This window comes from Anomaloglossus baeobatrachus, chromosome 5, assembly GCF_048569485.1.
Source record: "Anomaloglossus baeobatrachus isolate aAnoBae1 chromosome 5, aAnoBae1.hap1, whole genome shotgun sequence".
Taxonomy (NCBI): domain Eukaryota; kingdom Metazoa; phylum Chordata; class Amphibia; order Anura; family Aromobatidae; genus Anomaloglossus; species Anomaloglossus baeobatrachus.
The window spans coordinates 569,663,267-569,690,976 of record NC_134357.1 but is presented as its reverse complement, the minus strand read 5'-3'; the positions used below and the strand labels follow the sequence as shown (position 1 = coordinate 569,690,976).

Genomic DNA, 27,710 nt, shown 5'->3' with positions numbered 1-27,710 from the left:
CAACCTCGATATGGATCCTCGGTGCGGGGAACTGTGAGGGTCTATCCCAGCACAGTAGAGCTATCCCCCTGTCTGCTGGGCGCGATGCTGCTGCTGGACTCCTCGGTCGTTGGCGTCCCAAACACAGCAAAGCACCCGACACAGAATGTGCAGAAGCAGGAGGGGGGATGTCACCACCGAGTATGGCGGCCTCCAAGGGCCAATCCGACGAGTTTCGAAACTACTTGTTTCTTCCTCAGGGATACCCTCATTGCCTGTCTACTGCCTCATATGTGTGCTGCAGATAGGGGGAGGAGAAGAAAAAAAATAATTCCTTTTCCTTTCTTTCATTCTCCCTTCCTCCGCTCCCCCTCCCTCCTTTTATACAAAAGCAGACCTATTATAAAAATTTAAAACACCAAAATTTATTTTTATTGTTAAAATAGCTAAAAAACAATAAAGTGTTTACTAGAACCACTTGTATAGTAATATAGGGATAACAGGCTTCACATATATAGCTATCTAGAAATCACATTTTATTATTGAAAAGGCTAAAAAAATCACCCCCCCAAATAAAAAATTTTCTAAAAGCTTTATTCCTCATTTGTTTTTTTCCCAAGATTATTTTCTTTTTTCCCCTTTTTTTTCTTCCCTTTTCTTTTTTCTTTCCTTATCCTTCTTCTTCCCCTTCCAAAAAAAAATCTTTTGACAATTCCTTTTTTTTTTGTTTCCCTTATTTATTCACAATTTTTATTTAAACATTTGTTTAAAAAATCTTTGTTTTTATTTTAGCTTTTTTTTTTACTTTTTTATCTCTTTTTTTCTTTATTTTTTTTAAAGAATATACCGTTGATTACACAGTTATCAATGAACATTCATTTATAACTGTGTAATAAACGGTATATTCTTTAAACCAGGGCTGTGGAGTCGGAGTCGGAGTCGTGGAGTCGGAGTCGGAGCTCATTTTGGTGGAGTCGGAGTCGGAGTTGGAGTCGGTATAAAATGCACCGACTCCGACTCCTAAAATATATAATAAATTGGGGACAGGAGTGCAATGCAGAATGTGCTGAATATTTTACTAAATAATAACATTTAGTATAATGCTTATATTTAAGTGAAAAATTTATTGTAGTACAATGTGAACATCAGACATTTAATTGTTTTTATGATACAATAATCAAGATATTTGGATAGAACATAAAATATTTATTGGATACAACTTTAGAACACAAAAAACTAATAAATTGTAAATATGTAATATTATATATATATACACAGTGTATATACACACACAAGATATATATGTAATCTACTGTATATTACATAGTGTATTACATATTTACAATTTATTACAGTTTTTTGTGTTCTAAAGTTGTATCCAATAAATATATTTTATGTTCTATCCAAATATCTTGATTATTGTATCATAAAAATTATTAAATGTCTAATGTTCACATACACATATTCATGTACTACAATAAATTTTTCACCTAACTATAAGCAATATATGTAGGAGTCGGAGTCGGAGCCGGAGTCGGAGTCGGAGCCGGAGTCGGAGTCGGTGCAAGAGAATTTGAGGAGTCGGAGTCGGAGTCGGAGTCGAAGGTTTGGCTTACCGACTCCACAGCCCTGCTTTAAACAATAAAGAAAAAAAAAAAGAGAAGCCCTCTATTTATCTATAACTGTGTACAACTAACGATAGAGTAGTTTACATTCTTATTCACCACTCTAAGGTTCATATAATAGGTCTGGTTTTATATAAAAAGGAGGGAGGGGGAGGGGAGGAAGGAAGGAAAGGAAAAGGACATTTGTTTTCTTCTCCCCCTATCTGCAGGACACATATAAGGCAATAGTAAAGTACAGAAGCACGGTCTGATAGAGCGCTAAGGAGGCCACAGTATTAGATTAATTTTTTTAGAATTTATTGTTTTCTATCAGCCACAACGCGTTTCAATATACACAATATCTTCATCAGGTGGATATCCACCTGATGAAGATAGTGTATATCGAAACGCGTTGTGGCTGATATATATGTACACCCCCCCGTATATTCGGTTTATAAGACGCACCCCCTACTTTCCCCCAAAATTTGGGGGAACAAAGGTGCGTCTTATAAAGCGAAAAATACGGTAGTTTCGAAATGCGTAGTTTTGGCCGTTAGAGGCCGGCGTACTCAGTAGTGACGTCCCCCCTCCTGCTTGTTCTGTGTTGGGTGCTTTGCTGTGTTTGGGACGTCGACGGCCGAGGCGTCTAGCAGCAGCATCGCACCCAGCAGACCGGGGAATTGCTCTACTGTGCTGGGATAGACCCTCACAGTTCCTCAGACCAAGGAACCATACCAAGGTTGGCGCAAGTTTAAGCAGATCTACTTTATTCTAAGCACTCCGTAACTGGAGATCACTCGGACACAGTTCTGGAATTGCATTCCTGCAAGTGAATGATTTGCAACCAGCCTTAATATGGAGCCCTCCTGATCTGTACCTCCGGTTACGTATGGTCACAGTGAGCGTTCCCTTGACTGAGAAATATGTGGGGGGGTTTTATACAACTCTCTAAGGTGCTCCACTGTTTGTTAATTCATTTTATTTGTGTCTGACCCCAGTAAGAGAGCCATCTGCGCAGCCGTATTACTCTTTTACATTTTTCCTTGTTTGACACTTTGCGTACTCTCTATGTGGTGGTGAGTTAGGGTGCAGATACTCACCTTACATTCTCCATAAGATCAACTTGTACCAGAATAATGGGAAGAAGAAAGTATGGATAAGGCTTGGAACCAGGGCTGTGGAGTCGGTAATCCAAACCTGCGACTCCGACTCCCACATATATTGCTTATATTTAAGTGAAAAATGTATTGTAGGACAATGTGAACATCAGACATTTAATCACTTTTATGATACAATAATCAAGATATTTCGATAGAACATAAAATATATTTATTGGAATACAACTTTAGAACACACTATGTAATATATATATATATATATATATATATATATATATGACACTATGTAAAACTATGTAAGTGGCAAAAAAGGTTTTCAACAAAAACATACTAAATAACATTTGTGCAGGCTATGAATTTGTTCTAAGAAATGGAATTGCCTCCATCAGATCCTCCTTCATAGATTCATAGATGACCTCAAATCTGACCTAATAATTTTAAGGCTACAGAACAACCTCTCTACACTAACTTGGGTTGGAGGCAAAGCCATAACCATATGGGCAACATCTCTAACAATTTCTGGGTGTAAAGGAATTGCCTCATGCACAGTCAGTTTTGATGAACGGTTGAATCTTTCTATTATTTGAGAGCAAGTGAAAAATTTTGCTGAAATCTGGTCAATCTGCTTGCTATGGGAGACGGAGTGAAATATTATTCCTTGTGGCAACGCTTTGCCTGCTCCATGTCATACAAATACTTGTCAAAGTTAAACTCGTCATCTGATGGGGATGAAGATATGGCAGCAGTAGCACTGTAAGGCCCAAAGTCCTCTTGTGCCTGGCAGTCCTGTAGGCTACTCATCCTAACTGCTACCTCAGCCAGAGCTTCTTTTCCTTTAGTAAGCTGTTGATCAAGCAGTATACGATGCCTTGGGTCCACATAAACAGCTGCCAGAGGAATTTTATTTTCCAATAGCTGTGTCTCTCTCCATTTCATTGAAGCAGAAATGCCATCTGCGATTAAACCTCCTCTTTGGGACAGGCAAAATAGCAAGTTCTTCCACTCCCTTATGAAAATGCCAGGAGTTAAATCCTCAGCCTGTAATTTTTTAGTCACGGTAAATGGGTGATTAAGCAATTACTTCAATTCAGGCACCTGTGTCCATTGACTTTCATTTAGTGTTACCTGAGGGTTCGCCATATCTATAAGAAACGGTTTTAGTTCAAGCAGTCGCTCAATCATTAAATAAGAGCTGCTCCACCGAGTGGCTTGATCGAAAATTGCCCCTTCCCCAGCACGTCTCTTCAAGATGGAATCAATTTTAGGGGTTCTGGCGGCAATAACCAATTTCCTCATTTTTCCAATCAGATTTCCAGCATGTCCCTCTTGCAGACTCTCTCATTGCCAGATGCAGCGTGTGCACAACAAAGCGCATGTGATAAATATGAAAGTGTTTTGAAGCAGCTTCAACAAGATCATCTAATTCTAAAGTATCATTTTGCTGTTCTTCTGTTGTAATATCTGTTTGTTCCTCAGTTACATGAACAACACTGTGGACTTCCATCTCAAACATACTGAATCCTAAATTCTCTTCTAGCTGTTGCTCATTACTCTCATTCATCATTTTAATTGTACTTATCATGTTTGAAGCATTGTTTTGTGAGGATCCGTTTTTGGGCTCAAAAACGAATCCTTACAAAGAATGATTGTCAGTTTGTGGCGTTTTTCTAATCTGCTTTTGCTATTGAAAACATTATTTATGAGCTCAAAAACCTTTCATGTGATACGTTTTTTTTAAAAAGCTGATCTGCTTTTGCAGCCGAAAAACGTATCCTCAAAAATCGCAGCAAAAACGCTGTGTGTGAATGTAGCCTTAGATCAGGAATAGAACAGCCATTTATAGGACATAACTTTTCCAAATTCCTATAAAAAAAAATATTCAGCACATTCTGCATTGAACTATTGTACCCAATTTATTTTATATTTTAGGAGTTGGAGTCGATCATTTTATACCGACTCCGACTCCACCAAAATGAACACCGACTCCGACGCCACGACTCCCGACTCCACAGCCCTGCTTGGAACGGCTCAAAGCACAACACATCCTCTGTAAAACATGGTGGAGGCAGTGTGATGGCCGGGCGTGCAGGGCTAACAATGGCCCTGTGTCAGTAATGCTTACTGATAACGTGACTGAAGACAGAAGCAGCCGGATGAATCCTGAAGTGCACAGGGTGAGACTTTTTGCTCAGATTACACCTAAGGCTAAGTTCACATTTCCGCTAAAATGTATCAGTCGAAATCCGCCGCTATGGTAAACAACGGAATACGTTTAGCGGATTCCGTTGTGTCCCATAGACTTGCATTAGTGGCGGATTGCGACTGATGACCCTGCGTTGTGTCCGCTGCGTTGCGGTCCGTCGTTTTTTGACTGATCGCCGGACGGGGAGCAACGCAGAATGTAACGTTTTTCGGGCCGTCGAAAACAACGCACCACGCAGGAATCTGTCGCCATCCGTCACACTTGCAATGTATGTCTATGGTGCTGGATTCCGTCGTAATCCGTCTTACGACGGAATCCAGCGCTGGATTCCGTCATGCTCTACTGAGCATGCCCAGCATATTGGCACGCCCACTGGGCTGTCCCAAACACAAACGGATCATGACTGATCCGTCAAAAAACGGACGCACAGCGGATGTAACGGACGCAACTGATCCGTTTTTTCACAGGATTCCTGTGAAAGGAATCCTGTGAAAAACATCAGTTGCATCAGTTGACATCTAAAAAACAACTGATCCATTGCTGACGGACCTGACGGATTGAAAACAACGGAAATGTGAACTTAGCCTAATGCAGCAAGATTGAATGGACGGCGATTCACAGTAAAGATAGACGATGACCCAAAATATACTGCGAAAGCAAACCAGGAGGGTTTTTTTTTAAGACAAAGAAGTGGAATATTCTGCAGTGGCTGAGTTAATAACCAGATGGGAACCCCATCGAGCTGCATTTCACATGATTAAGGCCCGTTTCACACGTCAGTGAAAAACAGTGACGTTTTTCCACTGGCGTGTAAAACACGCACATGTCCCTGCGTGTGCCGTGAATCACGGCACACGTGGGTTGTCTAAGTGCAATCCGGGCTCCGTTCTCCGTGGCCCTTGATTGCACTTAGAAATCAACTCACCTGTGCCCGCTCCCGCTCTCCGTGGTGCTGAATCCTCCCGCGGTGCAGCATCCGGCCGGCGGTGACCCCCGCAGCAGCTGCTTCCGGGTCGGCTGTGTCGTGCATCATTAAGATGCGCAACAGTAATCAGCCGGCACAGAAGCAGCAGGGAGGACGGGCTGCAGAGGACATCGCTGGACGCCGGGTGAGTTAAAATGATTTTTATTTTAAATGCACGTTTTTTTCTGGCACGTGTTTCACGGACCACACCACTGCGTGGTCCGTGGAACATCAGTGATGCCAGAAAAAAAATGGACATGTCTCCGTGCAGCAATCACGCACACGCGGGTACGCCGCACGGAGACACGTGCAGTGTAAAGTCACTGACGTGTGAGCAGACCCATTCATTATAATGGGTCTGCGTATGTCAGGGATTCTGGTACGTAGAAAAAAAAGCACAAACGTACCAGAATCACTGACGTGTGAAAGGGGCCTAAGGCAGAAACACCCACAAACAAGCAGCTGCAGAAAAAGCATCAAAGACTCACAAAGCAGGAAACCCAATATTTAGTGACATTAATTGTTCCCGAACTTCAGACAGCCATTGTTGCAAAGGATTCCCTACAAAATCTTAAAAATGAACATTTTATTTATGGTAAAGATACTATTTTAAATGAGGCAATACCTCAAAATAAAGGAAAATAGACTTATAAAATATTTGTTTTTACTGAAAATCATTTTTTTTAACTGGAATGCTCCATCTTCCCTGGTATCTTCTTGTAGTCTGCCATCATTGTAATGCTCTATCTTCCCTGGTATCTTCTTGTAGTCTGCCATCATTGTAATGCTCCATCTTCCCTGGTATCTTCTTGTAATCTACCATCATTGTAATGTTCCATCTTCCCGGGTATCTTCTTGTAATCTCCCATCATTGTAATGCTCCATCTTCCCTGGTATCTTCTTGTAGTCTGTCGTCATTGTAATGCTCCATCTTCCCTGGTATCTTCTTGTAGTCTGCCATCATTGTAATGTTCCATCTTCCCTGGTATCCTCTTGTAGTCTGCCATCATTGTAATGCTCCATCTTCCCTGGTATCTTCTTGTAATCTACCATCATTGTAATGTTCCATCTTCCCTGGTATCCTCTTGTAGTCTGCCGTCATTGTAATGCTCCATCTTCCCTGGTATCTTCTTGTAGTCTGCCATCATTGTAATGTTCCATCTTCCCTGGTATCCTCTTGTAGTCTGCCGTCATTGTAATGCTCCATCTTCCCTGGTATCTTCTTGTAGTCTGCCATCATTGTAATGTTCCATCTTCCCTGGTATCCTCTTGTAGTCTGCCATCATTGTAATGCTCCATCTTCCCTGGTATCTTCTTGTAATCTACCATCATTGTAATGTTCCATCTTCCCGGGTATCTTCTTGTAGTCTGCCATCATTGTAATGTTCCATCTTCCCTGGTATCTTCTTGTAGTCTGCCATCATTGTAATGTTCCATCTTCCCTGGTATCTTCTTGTAGTCTGTCATCATTGTAATGTTCCATCTTCCCTGGTATCCTCTTGTAGTCTGCCATCATTGTAATGCTCCATCTTCCCTGGTATCTTCTTGTAATCTACCATCATTGTAATGTTCCATCTTCCCGGGTATCTTCTTGTAGTCTGCCATTATTGTAATGCTCCATCTTCCTGGGTATCTTCTTGTAGTCTGCCGTCATTGTAATGCTCCATCTTCCCGGGTATCTTCTTGTAGTTTGCCATCATTGTAATGTTCCATCTTCCCTGGTATCTTCTTGTAGTCTGCCATCATTGTAATGCTCCATCTTCCCTGGTATCTTCTTGTAGTCTGCCGTCATTGTAATGCTCCATCTTCCCTGGTATCTTCTTGTAGTCTGCCGTCATTGTAATGCTCCATCTTCCTGGGTATCTTCTTGTAGTCTGCCATCATTGTAATGCTCCATCTTCCCGGGTATCTTCTTGTAGTCTATCATCATTGTAATGTTCCATCTTCTCTGGTATCTTCTTGTAGTCTGCCATCATTGTAATGCTCCATCTTCCCTGGTATCTTCTTGTAGTCTGTCATCATTGTAATGCTCCATCTTCCCTAGTATCTTCTTGTAGTCTGCCATCATTGTAATGCTCCATCTTCCCTGGTATCTTCTTGTAGTCTGCCATCATGGTAATGCTTTATCTTCCCTGGTATCTTCTTGTAGTCTACCATCATTGTAATGCTCCATCTTCCCTGGTATCTTCTTGTAGTCTGCCATCATTGTAATGCTCCATCTTCCCTGGTTTCTTCTTGTAATCTACCATCATTGTAATGCTCCATCTTCCCTGGTATCTTCTTGTAGTCTGCCATCATTGTAATGCTCCATCTTCCCTGGTATCTTCTTGTAGTCTTCCATCGTTGTAATGCTCCATCTTCCCTGGTATCTTCTTGTAGTCTATCATCATTGTAATGTTCCATCTTCTCTGGTATCTTCTTGTAGTCTGCCATCATTGTAATGCTCCATCTTCCCTGGTATCTTCTTGTAGTCTTCCATCATTGTAATGCTCCATCTTCCATGGTATATTCTTTCCATCTCTTTAATTCCCTAGTGGAATCTTTCACCTTACTCTTCACTCACAGCTCTCAAATTTTCAGGAAAGTTGTCAAGGTGGGAATGGAGGAAATGCCCTTTGAAACTCATCAGGCAACCTAAAGCTTGAAATTCTTTTAGCATTCGTCCGACAACTTTTTTGTAGTCAGGATCTTTGTTATTACCTAAAAATTTCTCTGACTTCTTTAAATGCAATCCACCCTTCTTTTTGAGGATGCGTCATGGTATTGATAAACTCTCAAGCAGCTAAAAGCCTTCTAATGCCTGGTCTGACGAACACACCTTCTTTCAATGTTGTCTCCGAGAGGCCTGGAAACTTGGTGACAAAGTATTTGAAGCATTGTCGATCTCTTGGAAGTTATTTTACAAATTGCTTCATCAATCCCCATTTTATGTGGAGAGGTGGTAGAAGAACTTTATGGGGAGCTATCAAAGTTTATCAGGGGATATTTTTTTCGCCAACTGTGAGCATCCTCAGCTGCCAACTCTTTTTGGTCCACTGATTTTGTCGGTCTTGACTGTCCCATAGACAGAGAAAACAAGAGTATTTGGTATACCCTGCTTCTTGCCCAAGCAGCATGCACATGACTTTCAAAACTTGCCAATCGTGGTCTATTTAAGTTTATGAAGAACCAATTCCAAGTTCTTGTAGGTTTCCTTGAGGTGTACAGAATGACCTACAGGGAGGGAAGCATAAATACCACTGTTGTGGAGTAAAAATGCTTTGAGACTACTTTTTGAAGAATCTATAAAAAGACGCCATTGCACTGAATCATATTGGATTTTGAATTGACCCATCAAACCTTCGACATTGATGCAATAAACCAACTTCTCTTCCTGAGCAAAGTAAGGAACGTACTTCTTTTCAAGATGTCTGAACCATGAAAAAGATACACCTGGCAAATAAACTCCAGCTTTTGAGCCTTGATCCGAATAACTCATCGGCATCTTTGGGAAGATTCAAGTTTCTTACCAAATCATTCATCTCCTCCTGGGAAAGCAATTTTGGTCTTGTATAAACTTCAAAGTAAAAACTTGATTCATCTGGTTCAGGTATGACTCCACCTTCATTGGAGCTAGTTATCTCTTCCAAGGTAGCAGAAGCCTTGGGTACTGGTATATCTGTGCTATGGGGGATGGGACGAATTGCTGAGTGAAGATTGGGGTATGAAATGGTATACTTCCCACTTGAATCCCTTCTCCCCCCATGATGTAGAGAGCGGGGGGATTCAGGGGGGAGATCGGGGGGGGATTCAGGGGGGGGAGGGATTTAGGCGAGGAAAGTGGGGAGGATTCAGGGGAGAGCAGGGGGGAGATCAGGGAGGATTCAGGGGGGAGATCAGGGGGATTCAGGGGGGAGATCAGGGGGATTCAGGGGAGGAGAGCGGAGAGGATTCAGGAGGGAGATAGGTGGGAGATCAGGGGGGGGGGGGATTCAAGGGAGGAGAGCAAGGGGATTCAGGGGGGAGAGTGGGGGCAATCAGGAGAGAGTGGGGGGGTTTAAGGGTTAAACATGACAGGGAAGGAAAAACTAAAGAGGAAAAACCACAAAATAATAATAGAGCCCCTGCACATACCTCCACCTGCAGAGCCGCACACTAGAGATATGGTGCTCTGTGCTTACAGGACCTGTGATGATGTCACATGGAGGGGAGGAGTCAGGGGTCACATGATCAGCTCCTCAGTGTATGCAGGACTCTGCTGTGCTGGGTGTCATGGTGCTGGATGAGGGGAAGTTTATGTGTGGGGTCAGGAGGGGTTTACAGTGTGGATGTAGCAGAGCCATGTGTGTACGAGGTGTACGGAGCGGAGCCGTGTGTGTACGAGGTGTACGGAGCAGAGCCGTGTGTGTACGAGGTGTACGGAGCGGAGCCGTGTGTGTACGAGGTGTACAGTGCAGAGCCGTTTATGTACGAGGTATACGGAGCGGAGCTGTGTGTGTCCAAGGTGTACAGAGCAGAGCCGTGTGTATACGAAGCGGAGCCGTGTGTGTACGAGGTGTACGGAGCAGAGCCGTGTGTGTACGAGGTGTACGGAGCGGAGCCGTGTGTGTATGAGGTGTACGGAGCGGAGCCGTGTGTGTACGAGGTGTACGGAGCGGAGCCGTGTGTGTACGAGGTGTACAGAGCAGAGCCGTTTATGTACGAGGTATACGGAGCGGAGCTGTGTGTGTCCGAGGTGTACAGAGCAGAGCCGTGTGTATACGGAGCGGAGCCGTGTGTGTACGAGGTGTACGGAGCAGAGCCGTGTGTGTACGAGGTGTACGGAGCAGAGCCGTGTGTGTACGAGGTGTACGGAGCGGAGCCGTGTGTGTACGAGGTGTACGGAGCGGAGCCGTGTGTGTACGAGGTGTACAGAGCAGAGCCGTGTGTGTACGAGGTGTACGGAGCGGAGCCGTGTGTGTACGAGGTGTACGGAGCAGAGCAGTGTGTGTACGAGGTGTATGGAGCGGAGCCGCGTGTGTACGAGGTGTATGGAATAGAGCCATGTGTGTACGAGGTGTACGGAGTGGAGCCGTGTGTGTACGAGGTGTACGGAGCGGAGCCGTGTGTATGAGGTGTACGGAGCGGAGCCGTGTGTGTACGAGGTGTACGGAGCGGAGCCGTGTGTGTACGAGGTGTACGGAGCGGAGCCGTGTGTGTACGAGGTGTATGGAGCAGAGCCGTGTGTGTACGAGGTGTATGGACCAGAGCCGTGTGTGTACGAGGTGTATGGAGCGGAGCCGTGTGTGTGCGAGGTGTACGGAGCGGAGCCGTGTGTGTGCGAGGTGTACGGAGCGGAGCCGAGTGTGTGCGAGGTGTACGGAGCGGAGCCGAGTGTGTACGAGGTGTACGGAGCGGAGCCGAGTGTGTACGAGGTGTACGGAGCAGAGCCGAGTGTGTACGAGGTGTACGGAGCAGAGCCGAGTGTGTACGAGGTGTACGGAGCAGAGCCGAGTGTGTACGAGGTGTACGGAGCAGAGCCGAGTGTGTACGAGGTGTACGGAGCAGAGCCGAGTGTGTACGAGGTGTACGGAGCAGAGCCGAGTGTGTACGAGGTGTACAGAGCAGAGCCGTGTGTGTACGAGGTGTACGGAGCGGAGCCGTGTGTGTACGGAGCAGAGCCGTGTGTGTGCGAGGTGTACGGAGCGGAGCCGTGTGTGTACAAGGTGTACGGAGCGGAGCCGTGTGTGTACGAGGTGTACGGAGCGGAGCCGTGTGTGTACGAGGTGTACGGAGCGGAGCCGTGTGTGTACGAGGTGTACGGAGCAGAGCCGTGTGTGTACGAGGTGTACGGAGCGGAGCCGTGTGTGTACGAGGTGTACGGAGCGGAGCCGTGTGTGTACGAGGTGTACGGAGCGGAGCCGTGTGTGTACGAGGTGTACGGAGCAGAGCAGTGTATGTACGAGGTGTATGGAGCGGAGCCGCGTGTGTACGAGGTGTATGGAATAGAGCCATGTATGTACGAGGTGTACGGAGTGGAGCCGTGTGTGTACGAGGTGTACGGAGCGGAGCCGTGTGTACGAGGTGTACGGAGCGGAGCCGTGTGTGTACGAGGTGTACAGAGCAGAGCCGTTTATGTACGAGGTATACGGAGCGGAGCTGTGTGTGTCCGAGGTGTACAGAGCAGAGCCGTGTGTATACGGAGCGGAGCCGTATGTGTACGAGGTGTACGGAGCAGAGCCGTGTGTGTACGAGGTGTACGGAGCAGAGCCGTGTGTGTACGAGGTGTACGGAGCGGAGCCGTGTGTGTACGAGGTGTACGGAGCGGAGCCGTGTGTGTACGAGGTGTACAGAGCAGAGCCGTTTATGTTCGAGGTATACGGAGCGGAGCTGTGTGTGTCCGAGGTGTACAGAGCAGAGCCGTGTGTATACGGAGCGGAGCCGTGTGTGTACGAGGTGTACGGAGCAGAGCCGTGTGTGTACGAGGTGTACGGAGCAGAGCCGTGTGTGTACGAGGTGTACGGAGCGGAGCCGTGTGTGTACGAGGTGTACGGAGCGGAGCCGTGTGTGTACGAGGTGTACAGAGCAGAGCCGTGTGTGTACGAGGTGTACGGAGCGGAGCCGTGTGTGTACGAGGTGTACGGAGCAGAGCAGTGTGTGTACGAGGTGTATGGAGCGGAGCCGCGTGTGTACGAGGTGTATGGAATAGAGCCATGTGTGTACGAGGTGTACGGAGTGGAGCCGTGTGTGTACGAGGTGTACGGAGCGGAGCCGTGTGTATGAGGTGTACGGAGTGGAGCCGTGTGTGTACGAGGTGTACGGAGCGGAGCCGTGTGTGTACGAGGTGTATGGAGCAGAGCCGTGTGTGTACGAGGTGTATGGACCAGAGCCGTGTGTGTACGAGGTGTATGGAGCGGAGCCGTGTGTGTGCGAGGTGTACGGAGCGGAGCCGTGTGTGTACGAGGTGTATGGAGCGGAGCCGAGTGTGTACGAGGTGTACGGAGCAGAGCCGAGTGTGTACGAGGTGTACGGAGCAGAGCCGAGTGTGTACGAGGTGTACAGAGCAGAGCCGTGTGTGTACGAGGTGTACGGAGCGGAGCCGTGTGTGTACGGAGCAGAGCCGTGTGTGTGCGAGGTGTACGGAGCGGAGCCGTGTGTGTACAAGGTGTACGGAGCGGAGCCGTGTGTGTACGAGGTGTACGGAGCGGAGCCGTGTGTGTACGAGGTGTACGGAGCGGAGCCGTGTGTGTACGAGGTGTACGGAGCGGAGCCGTGTGTGTACGAGGTGTACGGAGCGGAGCCGTGTGTGTACGAGGTGTACGGAGCGGAGCCGTGTGTGTACGAGGTGTACGGAGCGGAGCCGTGTGTGTACGAGGTGTACGGAGCAGAGCAGTGTGTGTACGAGGTGTATGGAGCGGAGCCGCGTGTGTACGAGGTGTATGGAATAGAGCCATGTATGTACGAGGTGTACGGAGTGGAGCCGTGTGTGTACGAGGTGTACGGAGCGGAGCCGTGTGTACGAGGTGTACGGAGCGGAGCCGTGTGTGTACGAGGTGTACGGAGCGGGGCCGTGTGTGTACGAGGTGTATGGAGCGGAGCCGTGTGTGTACGAGGTGTACGGAGCAGAGCCGTGTGTGTACGAGGTGTATGGACCGGAGCCGTGTGTGTACGAGGTGTACGGAGCGGAGCCGTGTGTGTACGAGGTGTACGGAGCAGAGCCGTGTGTGTACGAGGTGTACGGAGCAGAGCCGTGTGTGTACGAGGTGTACGGAGCAGAGCCGTGTGTGTACGAGGTGTACGGAGCAGAGCCGTGTGTGTACGAGGTGTACGGAGCAGAGCCGTGTGTGTACGAGGTGTACGGAGCAGAGCCGTGTGTGTACGAGGTGTACGGAGCAGAGCCGTGTGTGTACGAGGTGTACGGAGCAGAGCCGTGTGTGTACGAGGTGTACGGAGCAGAGCCGTGTGTGTACGAGGTGTACGGAGCAGAGCCGTGTGTGTACGAGGTGTACGGACCAGAGCCGTGTGTGTACGAGGTGTATGGACCAGAGCCGTGTGTGTACGAGGTGTACGGAGCAGAGCCGTGTTGTGTGTATGAGGTGTACGGAGCGGAGGTGTGTGTGTACGAGGTGTACAGAGCGGAGGCGTGTGTGTACGAGGTGTACGGAGTGGAGCCGTGTGTACGAGGTGTACGGAGTGGAGGCGTGTGTGTACGAGGTGTACGGAGCGGAGCCGTGTGTGTACGAGGTGTACGGAGCGGAGCCGTGTGTGTACGAGGTGTACGGAGCGGAGCCGTGTGTGTACGAGGTGTACGGAGCGGAGCCGTGTGTGTACGAGGTGGACGGAGCGGAGCCGTGTGTGTACGAGGTGAACGGAGCCGTGTGTATACGGAGCGGAGCCGTGTGTGTACAAGGTGTATGGAGCGGAGCCGTTGTATTGCAAATATAAAAATGGCTATTTTTGAGTCCATACATTATGTTAAGTTAAAAACATATTGTTGATTCAGACAGACAAAGTGTACATGGTTGCAAAATCTTGTGTATCCTTAAGGGTTTCTGTGTGTTTGTCTTGAATATACAGACAGACAATATAAACATTGTAACAGAAACCTTATGATTTACTTAGCTTAACAATCTGAAATTTTATGTGTTTGCTATATACACGGACAGACAATATATCCATTGTAACAGAAACCTTATGATTTACCTAGCTCAAATACCTGATGTGTAGTCTTGGGAGATTTGAACGCTGTGGGCTAATTGCCCCATTGTCTGATGTGTGGTGTATCTCTGATTCATCTAAGCCCAACGACTGGCCATCAATTAGCATGGATCAATAAGACTACAACACATTAAAGGCTGCTTTACATGCAGTGACATCGCTAGCGATGTCGCTCGTTAAAGCACCCGCTGTGACGGGAGTGTACAACAGAGCAAAGGATGGACGAGGCCCAGGGACGATCCAACAGGTTTATTCACAAGAATACAGGAACAGCACACGATAAGTCCACGTAAAACAGATTCGGGGGCCCTTCCCGACAATCCTCGGACCGGATAACAAAGCAATCGTCCTTACAGTAGTCCAAAGAGTTCCACACAATCCCACGGGCCGCCACACAGGCCTAGCTCCGTCCATGTCCACAGCCACCCAGGCTGGGGCTCCTGCTCTCTTCAAGTTTCAGCTCACTCTGAAGTTACAAAAAGGGAAATGCATTGTCTGTGCTGCTTGACCAGCCCACCATGTTTGTTCAGGGGGTAGGGGTCACACATCCTATCATCAATGGTTTGGTCCATCACAGGGCTCCAATATGTCTGCCAGCCACAGTAGATGAAGGGATCCCCTGCTGTAAAGAACAATGACTATTCCTTCACTGGCCAATGCAATTACAGATTAGATACACAACTCTGGAAAGAAGAGGACAGGCTATTTACATAATCACATTAGATGCCAAGACTACAATTGTATGAGAGAGACACATTGAGACCAGTAGCTCCCCCAAGAAAATACATGAATTACAACTAATACAACCAGGGAAATATACATATCATGACATAGTATCACAGCATATACAGTGAGAGGGTAAATTACATCTTCACACCCGCCCCCGTCGTTTGTGCGTCACGGGCAAATCGCATACAAAATCGCTAGTACCCGTCACACATGCTTACCTTCCTAGCGACGTCGCTGTGGCCGGCGAACAGCCTCTTTTCTAAGGGGGCGGTTTGTGCGGCGTCACAGCGACGTCACATGGCAGGTATCCAATAGAAGCGGAGGGGCGGAGAGCAGCCGCATGAAAGTCACACCCACCTCGTTGCCAGAGGACGCAGGTACGGTGTTGTTCGTCGTTCCTGAGGTGTCACACGTAGCGATGTGTGCTGCCTCAGGAACGACGAACAACCTGCGTCCAAAATCAGCAATGACATTTGGAAAATGGACGACGTGTCAACAATCAACGATTTGGTGAGTATTTTGCATTGTTAGTGGTCGCTCGTACGTGTCACATGCAACGAGGCTGGATGTGCGTCACGAATTCCGTGAGGCCCAACGACATATCGTTAGCGATGTCATTGCGTGTAAAGCCCCGTTTACTCTAAGGTTTGTAATTTTTGTGCAAGCCTCTATTTAAGATCAGATGAAATATGGCAAAGACAGAAGCTCATGTACCTGCACCGAGACGTCCGGTCCATGTGGAGTGTCCAGGAGTTCTCTGTCTATGTCATGCTTCTCTGACTGCAGTTTCAGACAGATGATGTTCAAAGCTCCTTGGTGATATCAAAATCTGAAAAGTTGCATCATTGGCGCCACCATGTGCATGGTTTTACTACCGTCCAAAGCCAAGCAATCTTCAGACCGAAAACAGAGAGACCAGCTATGGAAAATGTGGCCTTATTGAAAACCAAACAGAATCCATGGGTTTACTTGGCTCAGCTGATGAACACGAGACATTTTTGTATGACAAAGACTACAAATGATGACAATATATGAGAAACTTGTATGAAGGCACTATTGAGCCCTTTACATAAATGAAGACATAGAAGAAGATGTGACCCAAAAAATTCACCTCCCATCTGTATTGTGCCTCTATGAACTGAACTGGGGAACATTCTCTAACAGAAGAGATGATTGCCCTAAGAACTCAAAGGACTTGTGATAGGAACAAAATAGGCAGATGTCATTAATTAAAAATACAGAATCAGGCTTGAAACACACATCCGTGAAACATGTGCGTGTTTGGTCCGTTTCCGTATATAACGGAGACACGGCCAAACGTGCACCAATGTTATGCAATGTTGGAGGACATATGTGCGTTTTTCATTAAGGTCCGTGTGTCCGTGTGCGTGCTACGTTTGTGTCTCCGTTTGGCACGGAAGCATGTCCGTTTTCAGCACGCAACACGCACGCACGGACCCAATGAAAGTCAATGGGTGTGTGCGCATGCCCGAGTGACACGGACGCATCTCTTTATGCTCCGTGTACGTGTTGTGCTATTTTCATGTAATGTCGGTCATTTTCTTTATTTCTGTGTCGGTCTCTCTGTCTTGTCTGTCCCTCTCCAGTCCGTAGGTCATTTCCCCCCCCCCCCCCTCTCTCATACTCACCAATCCCCGATCTCCGGCGCGGTGCTGCACGGCTGTTCTCTAAACTCCGGCGGCTTTTCCTCTTTTGAAAAAGCCGGCCGCTCATTAAACAATCTCGTATTCCCTGCTTTCCACGCCCACAGGCGCCTATGATTGGTTGCAGTCAGACACGCCCACCACGCTGAGTGACAGCTGTGTCACTGCAACCAATCACAGCAGCCGGTGGGCATGTCTATACTGTGCAGTAAAATAAATAATTAAAAAAAACGGCGTGCGGTCCCCCCAATTTTAATACCAGCCAGATAAAGCCATACGGCTGAAGGCTGGTATTCTCAGGATGGGGAGCTCCACGTTATGGGGAGCCCCCCAGCCTAACAATATCAGTCAGCAGCCGCCCAGAATGGCCGCATACATTAGATGCGACTGTTCTGGGACAGTACCCGAATTTTCCCGATTTGCCCTGGTGCGTTGGCAAATCGGGGTAATAAGGAGTTATTGGCAGCCCATAGCTGCCAATAAGTCCAAGATTAATCATGTCAGGCGTCTCCCCGACATACCTTCCATGATTAATCTGTAAATTACAGTAAATAAACACACACCCGAACAATCCTTTATTAGAAATAAAAAACACAAACACATTCCCTGGTTGACCAATTTAATCAGCCCCAAAAAGCCCTCCATGTCCGGCGGAATCCAGAATGGTCCAGCGTCGCATCCAGCGCTGCTGCATGGAGGTGACCGGAGCAGCAGAAGACACAGTCGCTCCTGTCACCTGCACGCAGCTAATGAAGACAGCCGCGCGATCAGCTGAGCTGTCACTGAGGTTACCTGGATCAAGCGGTGGATGCAGCGGTGGCCGCGAGTAACCTCAGTGACAGCTCAGGTGATCGCGGTACTCACCGCCGCTCCGGTCAGCTCCACGCAGCAACTGAGGTGAGTAGCGCGATCAGCTGAGCTGTCACTGAGGTTACCCGCGGCCACCGCTGCATCCACCGCTGGATCCAGGTAACCTCAGTGACAGCTCAGCTGATCGCGCGGCTGTCTTCATTTGCTGCGTGCAGGTGACAGGAGCGGCTGTGTCGTCTGCTGCTCCGGTCACCTCCATGCAACAGAGCTGGAAGCGACGCTGGACCATCCTGGATTATGCCGGACATGGAGGGCTTTTTGGGGCTGATTAAATTGGTCAACCAGGGAATGTGTTTGTGTTTTTTATTTCTAATAAAGGATTTTTTCGTGTGTGTGTGTGTTTATTTACTGTCACTTACAGATTAATCATGGAAGGTATCTCGGGGAGACGCTTGACATGATTAATCTAGGACTTATTGGCAGCTATGGGCTGCCAATAACTCCTTATTACCCCGATTTGCCAACGCACCAGGGCAAATCGGGAAGAGCCGGGTACAGTCCCAGAACTGTCGCATCTAATGAATGCGGCAATTCTGGGCGGCTGCAGGCTGATATTGTTAGGCTGGGGGGCTCCCCATAACGTGGAGCTCCCCATCCTGAGAATACCAGCCTGCAGCCGTATGGCTTTATCTGGCTGGTATTAAATTTGGGGGGAACCGCACGCCGTTTTTTTTAATTATTTATTTATTTATTTCTATACTCCATAGTGACACGCCCACCAGCTGCTGTGATTGGGTGCAGTGAGACACCTGTCACTCAGCGTGGGGGCGTGTCTCACTGCAACCAATCATAGGCGCCGGTGGGCGGGGAAAGCAGGGAATACGAGATTGTTTAATGAGCGGCCGGCTTTTTCAAATTAGAAAAAGCCGCCGGAGCAGTGTGAACGCCGTGCAGCGCCGGTGATCGGGGATCGGTGAGTATGAGAGGGGGGGACACTTCAGTCACTCGGGGGATTAGCGGTCACCGGTGAATCCTTCACAGGTGACCACTAATCAGTACACGGCACACAGACAGAGCCGCAGCATGACAATGAAGTCGGGTGAAGTTCACCCGAGTTCATTCTCATTGCGCTACTCTCTCTGCTGTCAGCCGACATGTAGTAACGACATTTTGCATCACACACGGACATTACACACGGACAACACAAACAGATGTCAGTTAAGTTTCACACGCACACACGGACATTTCACACGCACATACGGCTAGCATACGGGATACATACGCAGGCCACACATACCATAAAAACGGACCTAAAAAACGGAAAACGGACCCGAAAAAGGCCCGTTTTACACGGATGTGGTTTTCACTGACGTGTGTTTTAGGCCTCAGACAGGGCATTAGGAGATTGCTAATATTTGTGTCTCTCATACAGATGAAAAATGCAATTGAACGATGGCAGGAAATAATATGAGACTAACAATATAGTGACCTCTTTATCATATACACAAGATGCAAAATTGTTAACAAAATCATAGATACAAGGATTATCTATAATAATTGTAGGAACACTCACTGTAGCGGCATATGCAGTCAATTGTCTTGTTTGGGGGCTAAATTTATAAATCCCACAAGTAGAGATAGATATACTAGATTAATCACCTTACACAAGATGAAGGTAGATGTTGGGAATGGGTATTTTCTTAGTTAACTGATTTTGCATACATGCATTATATATTAGGAGTAATATTTGCTATAATTTGTGCACACATTTCTTTGTGTTGTATACAGTGTATGCTAAAACCATGCTGTTGGGGTATGGTAGCTTATATAAATAATGTATGGCTTTAAATAGCCAAGGGTGGAATGTATTGCAAATATAAAAATGGCTATTTTTGAGTCCATACATTATGTTAAGTTAAAAACATATTGTTGATTTAGACAGACAAAGTGTACATGGTTGTAAAATCTTGTGTATACTTAAGGGTTTCTGTTTGTCTTGAATATACAGACAATATATCCATTGTAACAGAAACCTTATGATTTACTTAGCTTAACAATCTGAAATTTTATGTGTTTGCTATATACACGGACAGACAATATATCGATTGTAACAGAAACCTTATTATTTACTAGACAGATTAATGCCAAGGTGGGGGGTATAATATAGTGTGTAAAAACTGTCACTATATATAAATAAATAAATACACCCCAACTCCAATAAATAGGCTATTGATATAAATATTAAACCGACAACTAGAAAAACAGCCAAAGTCCAATAAAAATATACATTTCTTTATTAATAATAAAATTAAAACAACAATTTATATGCAAGGTTAATGATGACAGGAGGAACCCACAACACAGTACAATTATATATAGAAAACCAAATGGAAAATTGTAATTGCATGAAATGGCCACCAGATGGCAGCAAGGGCCCAAAGCAGGCGAGCACACATGGAAAAACTGCCACAGAAATATAAATATACATATATAAAGTGCAAATGCTATAATTAAATATAAAGTGCACAACAGTAATAATAAATAGTGATAAAGTGCACTATAATTAATAATACTATGGCAGATAGTTCCATGTAGGGTCACATGCAAAAGGCACCAAACCAACCACTTGGGGTAAATCCACAAATACTTAGTCAAAATGGACTATATAAAAGTGCAATGTGCAGAAAAACAAATGTCAATACATTTAATCAAATGGATATACCTGAAGCCATGTGGACCGTGTATAGGGAACCTCCAACCCACCCTACACGTGTTTCGGCGTACCTTCGTCAGGGGTATGTGTATTGAGACAGCTGGTATAATCTCCTTTTATACAATAAACAGCCAATCAGCTGTTTGGGGCAATCCCCACCGCAATCACTATAGGGCGCATGCGCAGGTGAGGGAAAGGAAGCCGTCATCAGACTGAGGACGACATCCGAGGGCGGGTAGGATGACGCGAGCGGCAGTAACCACGTGATAAGTCACGCGGCCAAACACCGATCACGTGATCCGGCCCACGTCGGATGTAGACGCCCCCAGCCATGACGCGCTCCTGCCCCATCCCCGCATGCGCACAATCACAGAGCATATAGATATTAGGGAAAGGAAATGGATAAGCTTAAGTAGGAATGAGTAGCCCATTAGTATGGGAATATGTATATACCCCGAAATTACAATGAAATACTTATAGAACATACAGATATATAAATCGAATAATCACATGCCAAATAAATAAACACCACATTACATACATAATAAATAATACCATACTAAGTGTATAATAAAGTGCAAGAGTATATATATAAAAAATATATAAAAAATATATATATATGTAAATATAATAAACCACATTACTTTGTGCAAAGGATGCATATACACACAATATAAATATAAACATAAATATATGAATATATATATACATATATACATACACTAGCGTATAAAAATACAAACACGTGTAAGATGTGAAAAATGTAATAAAAAAATTATATATATATGAAGTATGTACATATATATATATATATAAAAAATATGTGAAATATATGTGAAAAAATATAAATGTGAAAAAATATGTGAAAAATAAAAATCGAAAATTAACACACATAAATATAAAAACATGTGCAAAGGTTGCACATAGAATTATATATAAATAAGAAATATAAAATAATAATTACATACATATCTATACCAGTGAAAAAAGTGTTCAATCCAATATAATATACATAATATGATACTATAAAAAAATGGCATGTATAAGAAAAAACATTCAGTCGATCCAAATTTTGTTCATATATATATATATATAGATGTTAATGTCCATTGTACTCCAGGGAATAAAATCCACAATGCTCCAAAATGAAGAAATCCAATATAGAAGAAAGCGGATTCATCAATATTAATAAGCTACGGGGCGGCGTGGCCTGCACGCTGATGGCGACGGCTGCTTGAAGGAGAGCTCTGTGCTGACAGCAGGATAAACCGGCTCTTATCAGCTCACAGATAACAGGATTACCAGCTACAGGAGGTGTGAGTAACCCCAGCCCCCAGCTATGCCTAAGGGGAGACCTAAAAAAACTGGCACTCCAGCCAAACTGACAGACTTCTTCCCCCTGGATAGGGATTTCTCCTTACCAAGCAAGATGGCTTCCCACTCAGCTTCTTCCCACTCCTCACAGGGAGAAACAGGCTGTTTAAGAGGCTGCACAGCCATTCCTCTGACAGAGGAAACAATGCAAGCTCTGCTGAAAACGCTGAGGGCTTCCTTGCAGGCTGATCTCAGAGAAATAGTAAGAGAGCTGAAGGAAGAGATCAGGTCTCTAGGGGTTCGCACAGAGCATGTAGAAACTAAGATGGCTGAATTTGCAACATCACATAACAATCTGATAGATGCTAACACAGCTTTGGAAAAGGAGGTGGAGGCACTAAAACTTAAAATCAGTGATATAGAGGACAGATCCCGAAGAAATAACCTAAAAATCAGAGGGATTCCCTCATCAGTAGCAGATAAAGACCTCCAGGAATACTTTCTCAAGTTTCTGCAGCTTATACTCCCTGGATGGGACACCAGAGACCTGATAGTGGACAGGATTCATAGAGTCCCTAAATCCAAAGGTATAGATCCAGCTCTGCCTAAAGATGTCCTGGCTAGACTTCATTTCTATAAAACAAAAGAAGCTGTGCTGCACACACTGAGGGGAAATCCAGCCCTGCCAGACACTTTCATGGGACTAAAAATCTTCCCAGATCTTTCTGCTGCAACTCTTAATAAAAGAAGAGAATTTGCCCACCTTTCTAAACTCCTTAGAGATCAAGACATCAAGTACAAGTGGGGTTTTCCGGTGAAGATGATAATTTTCAAAGATGGAGGCACTTACATATGTCATACTCCTTCTCAGCTGGGCAAATTGCTGGATGACTGGGGAATAGCCCACCCACCAAACCCTGGTGGGCAGGAGAATCATAGAGGCCCTCCAGACAGGATTAACCCTGAATGGTCAGTAGCTTAGCTGGGACTCCTTTCTGCTTATGGCACCTGCTGTCCCTGCTCCTGTGACACGGGATGTCACGTAGCCCCCCTGATGTTCTCGCCTATGGCGAGCGGTTATACACCGGGCACCCTACTCGGGGCAAACCGGTGTTGTTGGAGTTTTTTTGTTTTTGTTCCTCTTCTCACAAATGTTCCTTAATTTTTTCTGGAAATTTCTCTCAATTCCTTGCTGGTCTAGCCCCTCTCATCCCTGATGGCGTTCCTAGGAATTCAACCCCCCCTGCGGCTCCAATATGAGAATTAAGATATTGTCTATTAATGTGAACGGACTCAACTCCCCAGCAAAAAGGTCAATGATGTGGAGAGAGGTGAAGGCATCTAACTGTGATATAGCGTGCATTCAGGAGACCCACCTTCTTTCCACAGATAATAAACGGCTACTTCATCCAAGCTTCCAACACACCTTTTTTGCTAATGACTCAAAAAAAAGAGGAGGAGTGGCCATTTTAATAAAGAACTCAGTGGCCTTTAAATTGATAAATGTCAGTTATGGAGCGGATGGAAGATATATTATTTTGTCTTGTTATATCAACAGCGTCCCTTATACCTTGGCAACGGTCTACTCCCCAAATTCATCACAATTGACCTTTGCTAGGAAATTTTTCCAAGCATTCAAAGATACTGCCACAGGGGCGGAAATCATCTGTGGAGACTTTAATATACCTGTAATACGCTCCATGGATTGCTCCAACACTAGCATCCCACATGCTAAGGAACTTAAGCATCTCATCAATGAATTCCATTTTCATGACATCTGGAGATATTTGCACGCATCAGAAAGAGACTATACGTTCTTCTCTTCCAGGCATCGCTCATACAGTAGAATTGATTTTTTTTTGGTCGACAGCAAATCTATAAGTAATTGTGTGGCAGCTGATATTGGTTTAATTACTTGGACAGATCATGCGCCGATCTCTTTGTCTGTTCAGGGTAGCTTTAATGTTCAAAATTCCCCTAGGTGGAGACTGAATACCAGCTTGCTTGGTAGGCAGAAGGTACATGATGAAGTAGAGTCAGTGTTAACAGAATATTTTAAACTTAATTATAATAATAATAATAATAATCGACATTTTATGCTATGGGGGATAGAGCGGGGTCCTTATTGGCAAGAAGGACGAAAAAACGTGAGATCCAATCTAAAATAGAATTCCTGAGGGACCCGAACGGAACAATCACTAGACATCCCATTGAAATAGCAGAAGCATTTGCGAAATACTATGAGGCCCTGTATAATCTAAAATATGATTCCAATACGTCACAGCCGACTCAAGTGGATATACAGGGTTTCCTAGACACCCTGGATCTTTCCCGGGTCTCAGATGAGCAATTAGAGGAACTTAATCTTCCCTTTACTACACATGAAATCCTAGGTGCCATTAAAATGACTAAGTCTAACTCTGCCCCGGGCCCCGATGGGCTGCCATACGAATATTACAAACAATTTACATCCACTCTGTCCCCCTTTATGTCAAAAACCTTCAATTTTTGGCAAAATAAAGGGTCAATTTCCCCAGACAACTTAGAAGCGATAATTATCACGCTACCAAAGCCAGGGAAACCTGCAGACACCCCGGGTAATTTTAGGCCCATTTCACTCCTAAATTGTGATGTTAAAATTTATGCCAAACTAGTGGCAGATAGACTTCATAAAGTGATCCCGACCTTAGTGGCTCCAGACCAAGTTGGGTTTGTGACAGGGAGGCAATCTAAGGATGGCACCAGACGGATGCTTGACTTGATTGGACTGGTGGAGATATCGGGTGAACCCAGTGCATTCCTGTCTCTTGATGCTGAAAAAGCCTTTGACAGGGTGCACTGGGGATACCTGGAGAGAGTTGTAACAAAATTCGGGTTCTTGGGGAACATCAAGTCATCCATTCTAGCCCTCTACTCTTACCCAAATGCGTCAGTGTTGGCATCGGGGTTTCTGTCATCTAAATTTCAAATAAGTAATGGCACCCGCCAGGGGTGTCCATTGTCTCCCGCTATTTTTGCTTTAGTGGTAGAACCTCTGGCGGAAGCTATACGAAAAAACATAGCCATTTCTGGTATAAGAGTTGGGGAATTTGAACATAAACTTGGTTTATACGCAGACGATGTGATAATTTCCTGTTCTAACCTTGCAGTGTCGATTCCAGCAGTGGTGAACACATTATCAAACTTTTCTAAAGTGTCGTATTATAAGCTTAATGTGGCAAAGTCTTTGATACTGCCGTTTAATGTACCGGCGGAGGCCAGGAGTGCGCTGGAGGGGGCCTTTCAATTCAAATGGTGCGACAGGGGGATACCTTATTTGGGTATTAAGCTGACACCATCGCAGATGTTAATTAAAGAAAATTTGGAACCTCTGATCCAAAATTTAGAAAAGGAATTGGGAAGATATGAAAAAATATCATTGTCCTGGATGGCCAGGATACAGTCCTTTAAAATGGTTTTCTTACCCAAAATATTGTATGTGCTCAGATGCCTTCCCATCAAAATTTCTCACAAAACCCTGATGAAACTTCAATCGTTGACTAACACATTTGTCTGGGGTAATAAAAGGGCTAGGGTCGCAGGTAAAGTGTTATACCCCCCATATGACTTAGGGGGATTGGGCACCCCAAACATATCGGCATATTATAAAGCCTTACTAATTGAATCACTAAAGGAATGGTGGCGTCCAGGTAATTCACATAGATGGGCTCAGATTGAAAATTTCCTGTCCCGCCAGGGCTCGGTCAGAAGAATGATGGAAGCAGAATATTTGAGCCGTTCACGGTTCTCCCCGTGTGTTCCCACCATGTCAGCCTCCCTGGAGGTCTGGCGAAATGACTTGATTCATAAGATTCAGATTCCTCTTTCAGAGATTTCCCTCAAGTCGTTGGAATCTCAAATCCCCTTTTTGAATCTGGCCAGGTGGGAGGGATCGGGCATTACAGTGCTGGCGGATCTATACTCTGATTTGGGTGTTAACCCCTTTAATGAAATAGTACGGGAACACCCCTCTTTAAAGGGCTGTTTCTATCAACACATCCAAATTAGTCATTTTCTGGCCTCTAAATTTCCTCCAAAGTCAAAGCCTCTGTTACCTACAACAAAAGCTTTGGTATTTAAAAAGATAATTAAATCCAAAGGTATCTCCTCGACATACAAATGGCTCAATAACCCCCCCGAAGAGAAAAAATCTCCTTATATGAATAAATGGGACGTGGAGTTGAGTGTCTCTACCTCACCTTCAAACTGGCACTCGGCATCAGCAAATATCCAAAAATATTCCAAGTGTATAAATCATCTGGAGCAACTGAAAAAAGTACACCTGCGATGGTATCGGTCCCCAGCCAACTTAGCACAGTTCCTCCCAAATTATTCGCCACATTGTTGGAAGGGCTGCTTCCAAAGGGGTACTCTTGGTCACTGCTGGTGGGCTTGTCCCAAGGTTTTCTCGTTCTGGTTGGAGGTGTTTGGCCTGATGGGTGAGCTGACAGGCAATCGTATTAATCCGAATCCAGCTCTGGCAGTGCTAAACGTGGGTATAGAGGAGTTCTCTTGGGAATCCAGGGGTTTATTAGTTCACATTCTAGTAGCTGCCAGATATTGCATAAGTTTGCACTGGAAATCCCCAAAGACGCCTACATTAGTTGAACTATATAACCGAATTAATCTCCAATGCCAATACGAGTTCTGTCTGGCTCACTCCATCCGCGCCAAAAACAAAATACTTCAGATTTGGGACACGTGGTTAAACTCTGTATATGCATCCCCTGTCAGGCATCTGTTTCCAGGGCAAACTGTTGATAATTAAAAACGGGTCAAATAGGCTCAAAGTGTGTGTTACGCAGGGAGTTCACCCATACCACATGTCAATAGTCAAGGTGTTTAAATCTCTGTTGTTGTTACTGCTCGGGCTACCCCAAAACGCCATCCAATTCCCTCCCCCCCCCTCCCCCTCCCTGGTTGCCTCCTTGCAACCATCCATGGTTCTCCCCCTCTCCCCCACCTCTCTCTCCCCTCCCTTTTCTTATCTTCCTTTCTTACTCTCTGGTTCTGGTTGTTTGGATCCCTCATTTTGAGGATTAAAGAGTAAATTGGTAGGTTGATTCTATACGTATTGGGTATTGATTAACCTAAAAAAAGTTGCAACTTGCATCAGACATGATTGGTGGTGGTGTGACAGGAAATGTGAATCATAATCAAAGGTGACACTACCACATGTTACAGCGTTGTTTTCTTTGTGTATTATTGCCAATGATACCTGAATTTCTCCTTTTTTTTGTAATGTAACTTCCTACAATAAAAATTGATTGGAGTAAAAAAAAAAAAGACATTATTACAATAAAATGGGGACAAGGCTGGGGACATTACTACAGGATGGGGACTAGGATGGGCACAGTACTACAGGATAGGGACATTAGTACAAGGGGACAAGGCTGGGGACATTACTATAGAATAGGGATAATGCTGGGGACATTACTATAGGATGGGGACATTACAAGGATGAGCACAATACTATTGGATGGGGACATTATTACTATAGAATGGGGACAAGGCTGGGGACAAGGTGAGCACATTACTATAGGATGGGGACTAGGATGAGCACAGTACTACAGGATAGGGACATTACTACAAGGGGACAAGGATAGGGAAATATTACTATAGAATAGGGATAATGCTGGAGACATTACTATAGGATGGGGACAAGGTTGGCACATTACTATAGGATGGGCACATTACTATAGGATGGGCACATTACTATAGGATGGGAGTGTACTATAGGATGGGGACATTGCTACAAGGTGATACTACCACATGTTACAGCGTTGTTTTCTTTGTGTATTATTGCCAATGATACCTGAATTTCTTTTTTTTTTGTAATGTAACTTCCTACAATAAAAATTGATTGGATTAAAAAAAAAATATATTAATAAGCTACG

At 45.2% G+C, this 27,710-nt stretch overlaps 1 protein-coding gene across 1 annotated transcript in view; it reads right to left on the bottom strand.

Moving 5' to 3' along the window:
* The window catches only part of LOC142310583 (uncharacterized), a 103,402-nt gene that overhangs the window by 47,970 nt on the left and 27,722 nt on the right, over positions 1 to 27,710 (bottom strand). The window lies entirely within an intron of this gene.